General features: G+C 53.1%; 1 protein-coding gene across 5 annotated transcripts in view; it reads right to left on the reverse strand.

The window, feature by feature from the left end:
- PIK3R5 (phosphoinositide-3-kinase regulatory subunit 5) overlaps positions 1-13,612 on the reverse strand; it is a 58,497-nt gene that overhangs the window by 26,874 nt on the left and 18,011 nt on the right. For 2 of the 5 annotated variants that reach the window (XM_040530291.1, XM_040530287.1), the window contains exon 1: positions 930-1,304. The exons of the other annotated variants lie outside the window; for them this stretch is intronic. The gene's annotated coding sequence lies outside the window, so the exon portion shown is untranslated. Of the gene's footprint in view, positions 1-929; positions 1,305-13,612 lie in introns of those variants that run through there. 5 annotated transcript variants of the gene reach the window in all.

Here is a 13,612-nt window from a genome sequence, read left to right on the forward strand (position 1 = left end):
CAGGAAAACACCGAGGGCACCTCAGCCCCAGCATCCGAGGACATTGTGAAAGCACAGATTGCGTGCCCAGCTGCGCCCCTTTCACAACACAGTGCTGTCCCACCTCTCCTCCATGGCTCAGGGTGCCAGCCCAAACCTCAGCCTGGAGAGGCTGTGCTGGGGGCAAGAAGATTTTATCCGTCCCACCCAGTTCAAACGCATCTGTCTGGGACACCAGGAAGAGAAGGGCCCCTTGCCCAGAACATGTACTTCCTAGCTCTGCCCCAACCACAAGCAAATTGGTGCCCAGGGGAGAGTCCCTTGTCCCCTGAAGTGCCAGCCCCAGCATTCTCAGAGACCCCAGGGCAGGCACCTCCCCTCTCCCAGTGCACAGAGACAGGCTCATCCCACAGACACTTTGCCTCCTGGTTAGAGGGAACACAACTGCATGAAAATAATCCAGGAAGAAGAAATAAAACCTACCAATACTACAAAAAAACACCTGCCAAGGAAACCTTTACTTTCATCCTGACCAGCACATTCCTTTACTTCTGCCACATGCTCGTGCATTTCCCAAACCTACCCCAAGACGCTTCATTTTCTGCTTATTTGGCCGATGCGTGATGCCCAGCAGCCAGCGGTGGCCGTGCCCATCACAGCTCCCAGCTCCTCCCTGGCAGGAACGACAGCCGCTGCAATCCCAGCAGAGGCTCCACCCGGTCCCCAGCCTCCCCATCGTCTGCTGCTGGAGGAAGCACCTCCACAGCCACCTCCACCCATTCCCAATTCCCAGCAATTCCCCCAAAAGGGCTCTGTAAAGCCATGCCCAGCTGCTGGGGCTCCCCAAGAGCCAAGGCAGGCCCAGCCCCACCCCTCATCCCTTCCTACACCAGAGAGAAGCCACCAGCAGCTCCAAACAGGTAAAAGCAACCCCCCGAGGAACCTCTGACCTGCTAAATGCAAGCTCTCTCCTTTGCCCCGAAGAGGCCCATGGGCTTCTCCTGCCTTGCCTGCTGCTGCCACAGCCTGTTATTATGGTCCTCAAAAGTTTTGTACATCCACAGCGTGAGTACGAGGAGCGCCTGCGAGATGCTCTGCCCCTGTGCCGAGGACTGAATGAGTGGCGAATCTGCACATCAGCATCTTAGTCATGACTTGTGGCAAGAGGAAAGCAGTGACTAAGAGCACAGCAATGACTCATAAGCACCCTTTACAACACCCGGCTCACAAAAATACACCTCCCTGCACGTCAGCTTGCTTTAGAGCACAGCTTGGTCCTCGGAGGGGAGCACACTCCTCGACGTGCACTAGGAGCGAGCCCTGCACCAGCCCTGCCACCCCTTCACGGTGTTTCTGGTATCGCTGCGCAGAGCAGGCAGGGAATTTAAGGACAAAATATGACAGAGATATCATCACAACTTTCACACCAGAGAACACACAGAGCCTTTGTTTTCTTTTCCTTGGTGTGCTATGGACCACACACGGATCTAAACCTCCTCTCCTCAGGCGGTGCTTATGGAAGCATCTTTCATGGGAGAGGATTCTGCGCCCACCGCAACCAAGCAGGAACTTTTCAACCTCTGCTGTTTATTCCCCAAACTCTCCCTTCCTTTCCACCCACACCGAGCAAAATGACAAGGCAGGGGACAGTTCTGGACGTAATCAGACTTTCCACAGACCTCTGTCAAAAAACTTACGAGCACTAGGTAAAAACATCAGCTGAGGTCAACGTTTTTTGATCGATGTTTTGTGAGGGTGTTTAAGTGATGACGAACTTTGAGGGGAAAAGAATAAACAACTGTCCTCTCTCCATCTCCCTCCAGCCGGACTCCCAGCAGCAGAGCCGTTAAATCTTTGCATCTTTGTCAAAACCACAGGCTGGCCAGCTGATGTGAGGGACTCAATGACTCGATGCAGGTGGAGGGGACAGGACCAAGGCTGGCTGCATATTTCCAGGCAGAGCAACACGTTGCAAAGGATGTGGGTTCCCTTGCCTTCTCACCAGGTGCCAAGCGCACTCAAGAGAGAGACTAAGAACCACCCAGGGAAGAGAGAAGAGGTCTGGGGACAAATTGAAGCCAAACAGCAGATGATGATAAGCTTTCTGATATTGGACTGTCACAAACCTGCTGACAGCAGCTCTGCAGACAGCATAACACAGCCCCCACTTGAAGCACCAGAGGTGCTGCTCTGAGGAGGCAGGGACGGAGGGGACACCACTGCAGCTGTGAGGAACAGCCCCAGGCAAACACTGAGCATCGCCCTCGGACATTAAGTCCTGCTCCTGCATGAGGAAAAGCACGGTCAGGTTGCTGCTCCCGCTCTGCGCAGCCTTGGCAGGAGCTGGGTGAAGCAGGCAGAAGGGCTCTGTCCCACCACACATCGTTCGTGTCGGACCCTGCCCTACAAAAACAGCTGTGGGGCTTCAAGCCCCAGATGTCCCCTAAAATGAGATTGCTTTCCCTTCTCCCGTAACTTTACACCTTAAAAGCAGCCTCCAAGCACTGTGCAAGTCATACAGTCCTCATTTAAGAGGCAGCAAAGCCAGTGTTTGGAAAAGCTGAGCAGCTTTTCCACTGTTCCACTGTGATTTGTGGCACAGCTATCAGAGAAGACAAATCTTCAGCCCTCCAGGCATGTTCCTGATCCTCCACAGCATCCTCCTGCCACAAAAGCAAAGTCAGAAGGGGCGAGACTCCTTCAAAGAAGGTAGCCAGACCTCATCTGGACATAGTCCCCGGCCTCACATCACCACCGTCCATACACGTGGCTGGTTAGCCGAGACAAGTCCCCACCATCGCACCTCCCAGCGAGCACCTTCCTCTCCATCGCTGGCACACAGGAATGACGGCGTCAGCGGGGAGCATCCGTGGGCTGCCCCAACAAAGCTGGCAGGAGGAACTGACAGAGACCGAGAGCGGAACCAGGAACCACAGCAGCGTGGATCCGGTGCAGGAGGAGATCTTTGCGGGATGAGGCAGGCGGAGAGTAAGGCTCAGTTCTAGCTAGCCTCACATCCCGCCAGTAACGGTACGCATGTCCAGCCACAGCCGTGACAACATTTAAGCCCTCTGGCTTCTGACGGAACGTGGGATTCTTAAAACTTGCTTCGAGGTTTTGTCTTATTTTGGACAAATGGCCAACAATTTTAGCAAGGCACAGGACAAAGTATCATGGAGAATTTGTGAAATTGTCCCAGAACATTGTATGGGTGTGAGATTTTTGGAAGGTTTGCAATAGAGATATTTTCTTCTGTTTGTCACAGGTAAAAAGGTGGGCAGATAAATTACATTATTCCTGTTAACCAACATTGAACAGGCAAACATTCATCTCTTGCCATAAAGAGGGAAATTTGCTGATCATTGGGTTTTGATTTTCAGTTGTTGTCCTGCTTTGAGGCAGGAAGTGTGCCAAAATCCTGAAGTTTTCAAAGCATATGAAAAATCAGTCAATCTAAGTATTTTCCTGGTCACTCTGCTCGCCTTCACTGCTCTCAGACCTTTCCCTTTCTCAGCTTTCCTCTTTTCAGCAAATGAAAGCCCCTCAGCCCCCTCACGCCCAGGATGATGCTGTCCCAGGTGCACAGGGCCCCTCTGCACACAGCAGACAAATCAAGATGACCACCAAGGCCACCAGCCTTGGTCTACATGGTCTGGACAGGGCAGGTGAGAACATGAACTGGGAGTCGCACATCTGCTGTTCTGTGTTAAGTCCCCATGAGTCCTAATTCCAGCATCCAAAGGACTTCCCTGATCTCCTCCTATCATTGTCAAGCCCAGGACACCACCATTAGATGGGACCAGAGGGAAAAAACTCAAAGATCAAGTCCTGTGTTGGTGCTCCCAAGCCAAGCAGTGAAGGAAATCAGACCACCCGTCTGGGGACACTGGCCACTGCCGCCCCACCAGCAGGGCAGACCCCTGCCCAGCTCCAGCACGATGCCCTGGGGAGGCACCACCCCAGCCAGCATCCTGCTGGCCCTAATCCACCTCCCCGAAGAGAGAAAACACAGGCAACCGGGAAATAAGTTGAGATTTCCCCTTCCATGACAGCAAATCCCAGCAGCATCTCCTCGAGACGCCCATGGGCAGGAAAGGACCTGGCTGAGAATCCTTTACCTTCCTGGAGGGAAACCTGCAGCAGGGAAGCACGGCCCCCCGCCGCCTGCACCAGAGAAAGCCCACGGGTACCTTCACGGCAGGAGAACGCCCTTTCCTGCCCTGATTGTTTTGAGGCCATTGGCTGAGCGTCCCAGGCAGGAAACGGGAGAGGAAAAACAAACCCCTTCACCCACGGGACCAGCCCGTAAACACGCTGCCCAGGTCCTCTGGCAATGGCAGCGGGTGGAAGGACAGACATGATTTGTTTTGTGGAGATGCTAACTCATTTGTTAGCATCTTGGCTCGCTGCTGCAGTAGGGCTTAGGGCACCAGGGACAAAAGGGCAATAATTCCAATGAGGATAAAGAAAAAAGGAGCTTGGGCTGATGCTGAAATAGAAGGAAAACCACTTAACTGGGAATTAAAGCAGTTGGATTTGAACCAGAGCTATTTTTCAGGTCAAGGTCCTCATGCAAGCACATCAGCAGGGACCTCAGGCAAAGTCGTCACCTCCCTCAAGCAACACCTCAGCTTCCCACCTCCTCCACAGCACCATCAAAGCGGGCAGTGGGGAGCAGAATGGCACAGGACCCCCAGGAGACGCATCCCCATTGCGGCGGGGGAGCCACCGCTGTGCCACGCAGTGGAACAAGCGCACGCGTGGCACCTGCTCCTCCAGCGAAAGTGTCTGGTTTTCTTAGATTACATTGAAAACTTGGTTTTAACTATCCTTAGCTTGCAAGATTTTATTGCCTCCTCTACACCCGTACAGCAACCAAAGATAGAAACTCAGAGCCGAGAATGGGAGCAGCTGGAGGAAGTCTTTGTAGAAAATAAGGCAAAGAGGTGAGGAACCTGCAATTTTTAAGATTCAGACTTCAACCATCATCTGTTTACTGCTGAAGTGAGTGCTGTGCATCAAAGAGCAGGGAGATGAAGGTGATAAGGTGCTCCTTCAAACCACACAAAGGCAGCGTATCAAAAGATCCAGGAGGCAACTGGTTTGACAAACATCCTTTCAGGGTGCTCGCAAAGGAGAACGTACCGCACAAACAACCCGGCACCGCATTATTTCCTTACAGGCCCACGGGTTCCTGTCCCGCTGAGCGAGGACGAACGCTGCTCTTACCCCAAGGTGTAAGAGCACCCCGAGCCATGGCGGGGACCACGATTGACCTTCACTACGTGGACTGCAAAACTCCACCTCCAGAGAGCCTCCACTCCTCAAATCAACAGATGCAGGCAGCAGAGAAGTGAAATAAGGGCAGTGGGACACTGGCGCAGGCTGCCCCAGGAGCTGTGGGTGCCCCATCCCTGGCAGTGCCCAAGGCCAGGCTGGGTGGGGCTGGGGGCAGCCTGGTCTAGTGGGAGGTGTCCCTGCCCATGACAGGGGGTTAGAATTAGATGATCTTTAAGGTCTCTTCCAACCCAAAGCACCCTGTGATTCTATGAAATGGAGAAGCTATTCCGAAAACTGGTTGAAAAAACCCAGTGCGAGCCCTTCCTGAGCCCTGGCATAGAAGAACCAACCCAAACCAACCACTGATGAAGCCACAGAGGGCAAACGCAAGAGAGGTCTGCTTGGGTGTCAGCACCCACATCTCTGCCCATCATCTCACCCATGAACCTCCTCACCCATCCACACCACATCAGCTTGCCAAGAGCACCACCTCTCTTGCTGCCAAGTAAAGGTACGGGCTTGAGAATGAAGTACACTGCTGAAAAAATTCCCTTAGCTTTAATTTTTTTAGAAGTCGGTGGTAGCACCAACGCAGTCCTGCACCCTACAGGACTGTCCCCTCTCCTTATCCATGGAGCAAGGAGCTCAGTTACTTAGGGCACACTACAAACATGAAACACACCAAGGCCCCATGATGCTGTCTGCTGTACTTACACATAGCAGAAGACAACCATCAGGCAATTGTAAAACAACAAGGAAAACAATGTTCTGTTATTCCTCCCCCACAAAATTTCTTGGGATGGGGGGGGAGCAATGGAAGAGGACACTGGAAATTAAGGATCTTCTCCAAGGACAGGAAGGAGAATCCAAAGCAAAAATCTGTAATTTAATGCTGTCTGCACAAGCCCAGCTCAGTCACCTTTCTCCATCTGGTTTGACAGGGAGCACAGGAGAGGGGTACGGCACGTGGCTAGCTCACGCATGCCCTGCTCCAAAGTGGGACATGAAAACCTTAGCAATGGGTGAGCAAGGCACATCCAGAGCAGGATTTAGGGGTAAACGACTCAGGCTGCCAGGAAGAGGCACGGGACAGGATCACCCAGTACGGGGCTGGGAAGCAGGCTGAGGGGGTACCCAACGCAACGGGGTCTGGTAGTGGGAAGACTTGCTGCCTTCAGGGCACCAGTGAGCGAACAGAGCAGAGCAGCTCCAAGGATCAAGGCAGACTCAGGGGTCTGGTGCCGAGGATGCATGCAGGGAGCAATATGCCAAGGACAGAAATTCAAACAGAGTTCTGACTGGATGCTGGTGGCAGAGACATCGAGATCAGGGTGGTTTTTCAGAGGAGCAAAACCACCAAAAGGTGAATTGGATATTGGGTTTAACAAGCCACACATGGCCTCCTGGACACACGGGGTATCTGGGTGACCACCTCCATGTGAAAAATGACAGCCAGGAACGAGTGGCCCCATCTGTCACTGGCAAACTCCACCTCCGAGGTGTCCAGCTCTGGAGATGCATCTCTGCTGGAAGGATGGGAGATCCCAGCAGCATCTGAAGCAACCTGTGCCTTGAACTGCTCTGGAAGAAGATTTCCACAGCAGTTTGCCTCTGCTCTGGGATGGTCAGAGCAGCACATCTTGAGTCTGAATGCAACAGATGAGCAACAAGACATTATATGAACTGGTGACTTTAAAATTGCTGTGGGATTTCCACATAACACAGGATTCTGAGAAAACTGTGGTATTTGGAAGTGAAACGGGAAAGAGGATTTTGGTGATTTCATCTTAAAGCAGAAGATAAAACTTGTGGTACCAGAAAATCTGCTTCTAGAATGAAAACAGCATCTGTCAGGAAGGATTGCCGTGCTGAGGGACACTTCACAATGGGAATGGAGCAGATGAAGCAGCAAGAAATGCTTTCTAGCAGTAAGAAATTAAGATTTGAGTTATTACCAGCCTAGCAGCACCCTGTTCAGCATACAGCAGCATGGGGCACCTTGGGACTTGAGTACTCCTCAAACACAAGGGTAACGTCTTGCTGAACTGCAGGGGCTCGTTTACACCAGCACTCGTGAGAACTGGAAAGCTTACTAAGACGTAGAGCTCACTCCTTGTTCTCACCATGCCTGAGAACTGGGCTGAACGAGAGACTCCCACCACAGAGCAGGGAAAGCACCTAACGTGCAAAAGTGGTTTCAGAGTCCTTTTAATATCAAAGAGCACCTCCAGAAGGTAACACAAAGGGGATGAAGCAGCACCCAGGCCTTACGTCCACACAGACGTGGGCAGCCCCACAGCGGGCACCACGTGTCCTGCAGGGCTGGGGGCCAGGGCAGCTCCTTGCAGCAGCACAGGGAGGGGGGGCTCAGCCCAGCGCGAGAAAGCGAAACGTGAGATGTGATTCATCTTGGCAAAGTGCAGACAGTTCAGTTCAGACACCTCTGTGAGCTGTTTACCTGGCTGCCCGGGGGCTGCTCAGCTCAGCCGAGGGGCATCGGAGGTGGTCCCTTGGTCCCACGGCTCCTCTCCACTGGGTGCTCCAAGGCATCACCCCTAGCAGCTAGGCAGAGCTGGGCTGGATGAGCCCAGCCATGGACTCAGACCACAGACGGCTTCTTTGCAGAAAGAAGCCCAAATTAATTCACCATACACATCTGCAAAAGAAAACGGCTCCATGGGAAGGCTTGGTGGTGCTCATCTGACAGTCCGCAGCCAGGGCACAGGGAGCATCCCCAAGCAGCAGACTGTGAGATGCTCGAGAGCCAAGCGCCACCCCGCAGCTGCACGCCGGCCACTTCTGCAGCCGCTCCTCCTGCCAGGCTGCTGACCTGGCCCACGGACACAGCACACCAGTGCACAGCAAAAGGAAACGTCTCTGGTCAGAGAGGGAAGGTCCGCAGCTTAGAAAGGAGATAAGAAATAACCAGTGCAGGATGGAGCATCATCCCAGCTGGTGGTGAGAAAAAAAAAAAAAAAAACATCCAGGAGAGAGAGAACCAGGAAAACTGCCTCTTCCCTGCAATAAGCACCCTGTGGTCATCAATTTCATGTCTGGTATTTTGCCTGCAACAGCAAACCCACCGTGAAAAGCATCTGGGACATCATACAGCAGGTAAAACTTGAAGATACAGAGCACCACGTGCCAAGAGCCAGGCAGGTGAACCAAGGGCGGGGAGGAATTACGGGTCCAGGCAGGAGCTTTCCATAACACAGGGCAGGACTGACATTTTGCTTCTCAGTGAAACTTGTCCAGCCCCACTTTGCTCTCAGGGAAGAGTGACTGACCGCACCGGGGAGGTAAACGCAGCAAGAGCAAGACTTAAGGGAGGGGAAGAAAGGGAGGAACATCACAACCACGAACCTCCACACACACGTGTGTGGTGTGTGACGTCGGAGCCGGCGGCGCTCGGTATCACGTAGCCCCGAGCAGCAACTCCAAAAAAAGAAATACACCGCCCGGCAGGTCCCCGTGCATAGAAAGCACAGGCAGCGCGGTCGTGGAAAGCAGGTTACCCGCGGGTGCAGGTCTGCACGGCCGCCGCAGCTCCGCTGCGCACGCGCGGCCTCCTGCAGAGCTGGGGGAGGAGGAGAGGCTGCCTGGGTGGCGGGGGAGAAGTGTTTTGAGCCTCTGGTGAAGTAGGGCAACTGGGTTTTGGGCTGTGGATCCCGCAGTACCGGAGCTTTTCGGTGGTTATCACAAGTGGTTTGTTATCCCAGCTCCCTCCGGTACAGCTTTGTGCTGCTCAGCTGCCACTAGTATGCCCGATAGAAGAGAAAGCCAACAGGAAGCTGAGAAATGCTTAAGACATGTCATCTCTGCACAAATATCTCCATCTGAGCCCTTCACATTGCTGCAATAGGAATTATTTAACGGGATTTCCCAAATTCCATCCCCAGGATTACCTGTATTAGCAGCCAGAGCTTAAGGCTAAGGCTTACGGGATGCAGAGGCTGTGAGCTCCAGAAAAATAAAATCCAGAGGTGCAAACATATCACCTCCGAACCACCACCACTTTTCATTTCAGACTTGGAGAGGAAGGCTCCATGGGAAAATACAGGAGCAATCAGCCCTGATACTGCACACCTTTGCTGTCTTTTGCCCTGGGATCTCCTATCCCTGAGCTGGCAAAGTCTCAGATGTGTTTTGCAGCACCAGGAGCAGGGATCACATTATAGAAGTGAGCCTGTATGTGCTCCGGGAGTTGGGTACCGACTGCGGGTCACCACGATGGGCGGCCTTAGGACCAGCCCCGACGATCACAGGGATGCTGCTTAGGGTTGGGTTTAACAAAAACAAATTAAATCACCATGGAAGCAACAAAAGGGCTGCAAGAAACTTGGCAAAAAGAACAAAGCAATCAGATAAACTGTTTCAAGGTGAGCAAATTCCTCAGTGAATTGGTCTGAATTTCAGCAAAACGCATCTGCTTTGAGCGTGCGAAAGGCGAGGAGTGGAGGGGGTCTCAAGGACTCAGAACAAAACCTTTCAACCCATCATTTCGAAACAGCGTTTGCACTCATCTGACTGTGATTCAGAAAGTAAAAATCAAGCCAGAAATACATGAAACTTCTCATTTCTGACCTTTTCCTCCACACACCCGTATTTGGGTTCTCATTGCCGTGAACAAGCCCGCACCAAGGCAGCTCTCCCAGGGACCAGCCTCACACCGATTTCCAATGACACCGGGTGGGGGCACTGGCACCCGGCAGGTGCCCGCCACCAAGGACGCTCCTGTGCCAGCTCCCCCTCCCCAGCACCCCCCAGGCAGCCGCAGCCCCAAGCACCGACCCCGCTCCTGCAGCTCAGGGGCTCGCCAACCACCCCCTGTATGGAAACCCTGGCGTCAGCCCCACGACACAGGCAGGAGAAACATCTCCCCCAGGCCAGAGCGTGAACTCGCAGCATCCCACCTGGACACTCTCAGACGAGGAGAGCCAGGTGCTGTGCTCACACCCTGGCGATTTTTAGTTTGTTTTATGAATGGAAAATACTTTCAATCATTTCCCAGCTGGCTGCCCCTCTGGGAGGGGCTGACCGGGAGAGCCGGGCTCCGCAAGCCCAGCAAAGCCCTGAGCCCCACGGCTGACCTGCCAGATGGCTGAGAGCAGGAAGGAGCTCGGCTCAGCTCAGCGCCAGCAGCACGGGTGGATTGTTTATCTGCTGGTTCCTGTTTTTAGTTTTGTCTCTGTTTTCTTTCTTTGTTCTAAAATTGTGGTGCAATGGCGATACCTGGTCTGAATGACACAGGCTTGCTTTGAAGTACAAACCAATTCATTTTCTTACCTAATAAAAGGACAGAGACCCCAGCCCCAAAGCAAGCCATGAGCACATTGACCCCCACATTTGCTTGTAAACTGAACTGGAGCAGAGATTAACTCCAGAGTTAACTGTGTGAAGGCACAGCCCTCCCAGAGCCAGGGACACCTTTCCTGGGATGAAGCCACCAGCTCTGCATACGGGGAGACCAGTCCAAGCGATGATGGGATTAGTCAGCAGCACGTATTCGGGGCTGAGGTGCCAATCTGCAAACTGAGATCCATATCCTCATTGCAGGTTTCTCCGAGGACATTGCTGGAGCTGGCACAGGGCCTGCTGCTGCTGGGCACCCGCACCCACTTGGCAGAGCTTTCCCCAGTCCCAAGCACAAGGTGGACAGGAACGATGGCTTCACCAGGAGGTGGGTGCTAGCCAAGACTTCTCGTTCGTATACCTGGTGGGCTCACTGCCAGGGTCCTTCTCTCACTGAGACAACAGACATCGGTCCAAGAGGTGACCCACGGGCAGCTTGGGGATTTGCTGCTCCTCGGTTTGGGGCTCCAGCAGACCAAAAAAGCCCATCAGCCCTCAGAGACAGCAGCACTCCTGATGGACATGAGGCACCGACACAAGGGGGACACCCTTGTTTCCCCCTTGCTCCCATCACAGCACTGATGCCCTTGAGTAGGGCCAGCCAAGTCCCCCACCCCAGGGGGGTCCAGAGGAGAGCTCAGAGCCTCATTTGGGGCAGTCCAGTGTGGGACGAGGCCAACTGCACCCTGTGCAGCAGCACCAATGGGTCACTGAAAGAATGAGCCCTCGCCAGCCCCAAGCCACAAGCACAGATGGGAGCGAGCTGTGCTCCAGCTGCAGCTCACGAGCACAAGTCCTGCTGGGCCAGGCTACCAGAAGCTGTATTTTTAGCAAATCAGGACTGAGCCCCAAAAATGGTCAGTTTGCACTCCTTTCCATGCAGTCCCCGCCTGGCTCCAACAACTCTGACCTTGGCTTCAACCTGCAGGTCCCCCAGCTCCATCCTGCACCCTGAGCCTGCCTTCAGCTCCCTCTCAGCCTCGGACCTACTCATTCCCATCTTTGTTTGCCATTCCTACCTCAATGCCCTTTTGCCCTTTTGCCACCCACTGGAGCAGACGAAATTGGGATGCTGCATCAGAGCCATGGGCACTGGTCTGGGCAGAGCCTCCAACAGGACCCTGGACCCAGCTCCCCCAGAACCACAGCCTTTGGGAATTATTCACCCCCCACCTTCCCCCAGCACCAGATTTGGACATTATTTAACACCCTTATTCTCAAACCACTACTTCAAGGAAAGAAAAACATGCTGCTAGCCACGTAGTGATGGGAACCGAGGTCAATAGGGAAGGCAAAGTGACTTTTCCCAGGTGACACAGGAAGGCGGTGACAGGACAAAAGCCACACTGGTGTCCTGGCACCAGCTTAACCCAGCACGTTTCGCCCTCTGAAAGCTGCTACAAAACGTGGCTGCTGCATTCATCCTGGGCTTTTCCCAGCTTTTTCACTCTGTTTTATCTACGACACTCACTGCTCAGGACACATTAATTGAGGTGGTCACTTGAAGACGGTTTCTTGTTTACAAGAAGTGCCTAGATGGTTTTTTTGAAAGTAATAATAATATATTGCAATGATGAATATGAATAATGTATTGTTTCAATATATGAAATAATAACATTGAAAATCAATACTACCACTAATAACGAAACAGCACAAGTTCAGCAAAGCAAGACCACTCTGCTCTGCTGGCACACGGCTCAGAGCAGACCTTTGGTTTTCCCCCTCAGTGCTCCCCGGCCAGCAGCAACTTATTCCTCCTTCCCTCTTACCTCCAGGGAAACCCTAAGTGGTTTCTTTGCTTCTAACTTCCAAATGTTGTCTCAAAATCAGCAGGTATCTGGTTTAGACAGCCATGTCTCACATCTGCCAGCTCCCGGGAGGGATCAAAAGACCCAGCACACTGTTCCGGGCACCTACCTGGGAAGTCTGTGTCCCCTTGGGAATAGGCTCCACTCCCCACATTTAATTGGGAAAGTGTAAATACCTGCCTAATTAGATAGCCTGATCGCTCTGCCTTTAGCAGAAATTAGCAGGCAATTTGCCCCAGCAGCCATGGGTCCCTTGGGCTGGGCAGATAAGCATCTACTTTTCTGGGAGGGCAACTCTCAAGTGGGTTGAGTGCAAATAGCTTTTGGTCACAGCTTTTTTTAACATTTTGCAGCTATTTTTGCTCTCCCCCTCAACTCTTTGCCTACAGAACTCCTTCCAGTAACTGCACTTCTCTGCTTCTAAATGCTGCCATCATTTTCACAAGCACAAGCAGTGCTTGGCCCACATCACCCTAGGGCTTTGATTTTTGCATCGACCGAGGCAAAACCCATCCCACTTTGGGCCAAGTTAGCAGACAGCGTAAGGAGAGCAGAACACACGCAGTGTCCGTGGCTGGGTTTGCCTGCAGCCATCCCTGGTCCCCACAGCCACAGCAGCAATGTGGATCCAGCAGCTGAGGGATGCAGCAAAGCCAGCACTTCCCTCAAGGCAGCGATGCTGACAGCCCCGACAGCCTGCTTGTGTCCACTGAAGCTGGCGCCCACCATGACTTTCAAAAATTGCCGAGCATCCTCCTCCCTTCAGAGCCTTTGAATATTTGCCTCCCATTGGACACCACACAATAAAAGTTAACACTGTGGTCACTTTAGGAAGCCTGTGCTAAAAGCACTGACCTGCTCTCCATAAGCAGGAGCTTTGCAGCACTTCACCCCGCTGCTCCCAGCCAGCAACAGGGGATGCACTGTCCCCTAAAGGACCAGAAAGGTGAAACCATCTGATGGGGCAAGACCCTGACGTGGAACAGCCCCGGGGCTGCGCTGAGCCTCCATCACTGTGGGCGATGCACAGGATCACCCTCCTCCAGAGAGACCCTCCTCCTGGTCTCCAACATAAGCTGAGTGGCCGCACCAGCCTCTGCATATCCCAAATGCCCATTTATAAATGGGATGAGAGCAACAGCAGCATCACGAGCATCAAGCAGCACCTGCGGGGTGCCCCAGCTCTGGGCATC

This window comes from Cygnus olor, chromosome 18 (genome assembly GCF_009769625.2).
Source record: "Cygnus olor isolate bCygOlo1 chromosome 18, bCygOlo1.pri.v2, whole genome shotgun sequence".
In the NCBI taxonomy this organism is placed as follows: domain Eukaryota; kingdom Metazoa; phylum Chordata; class Aves; order Anseriformes; family Anatidae; genus Cygnus; species Cygnus olor.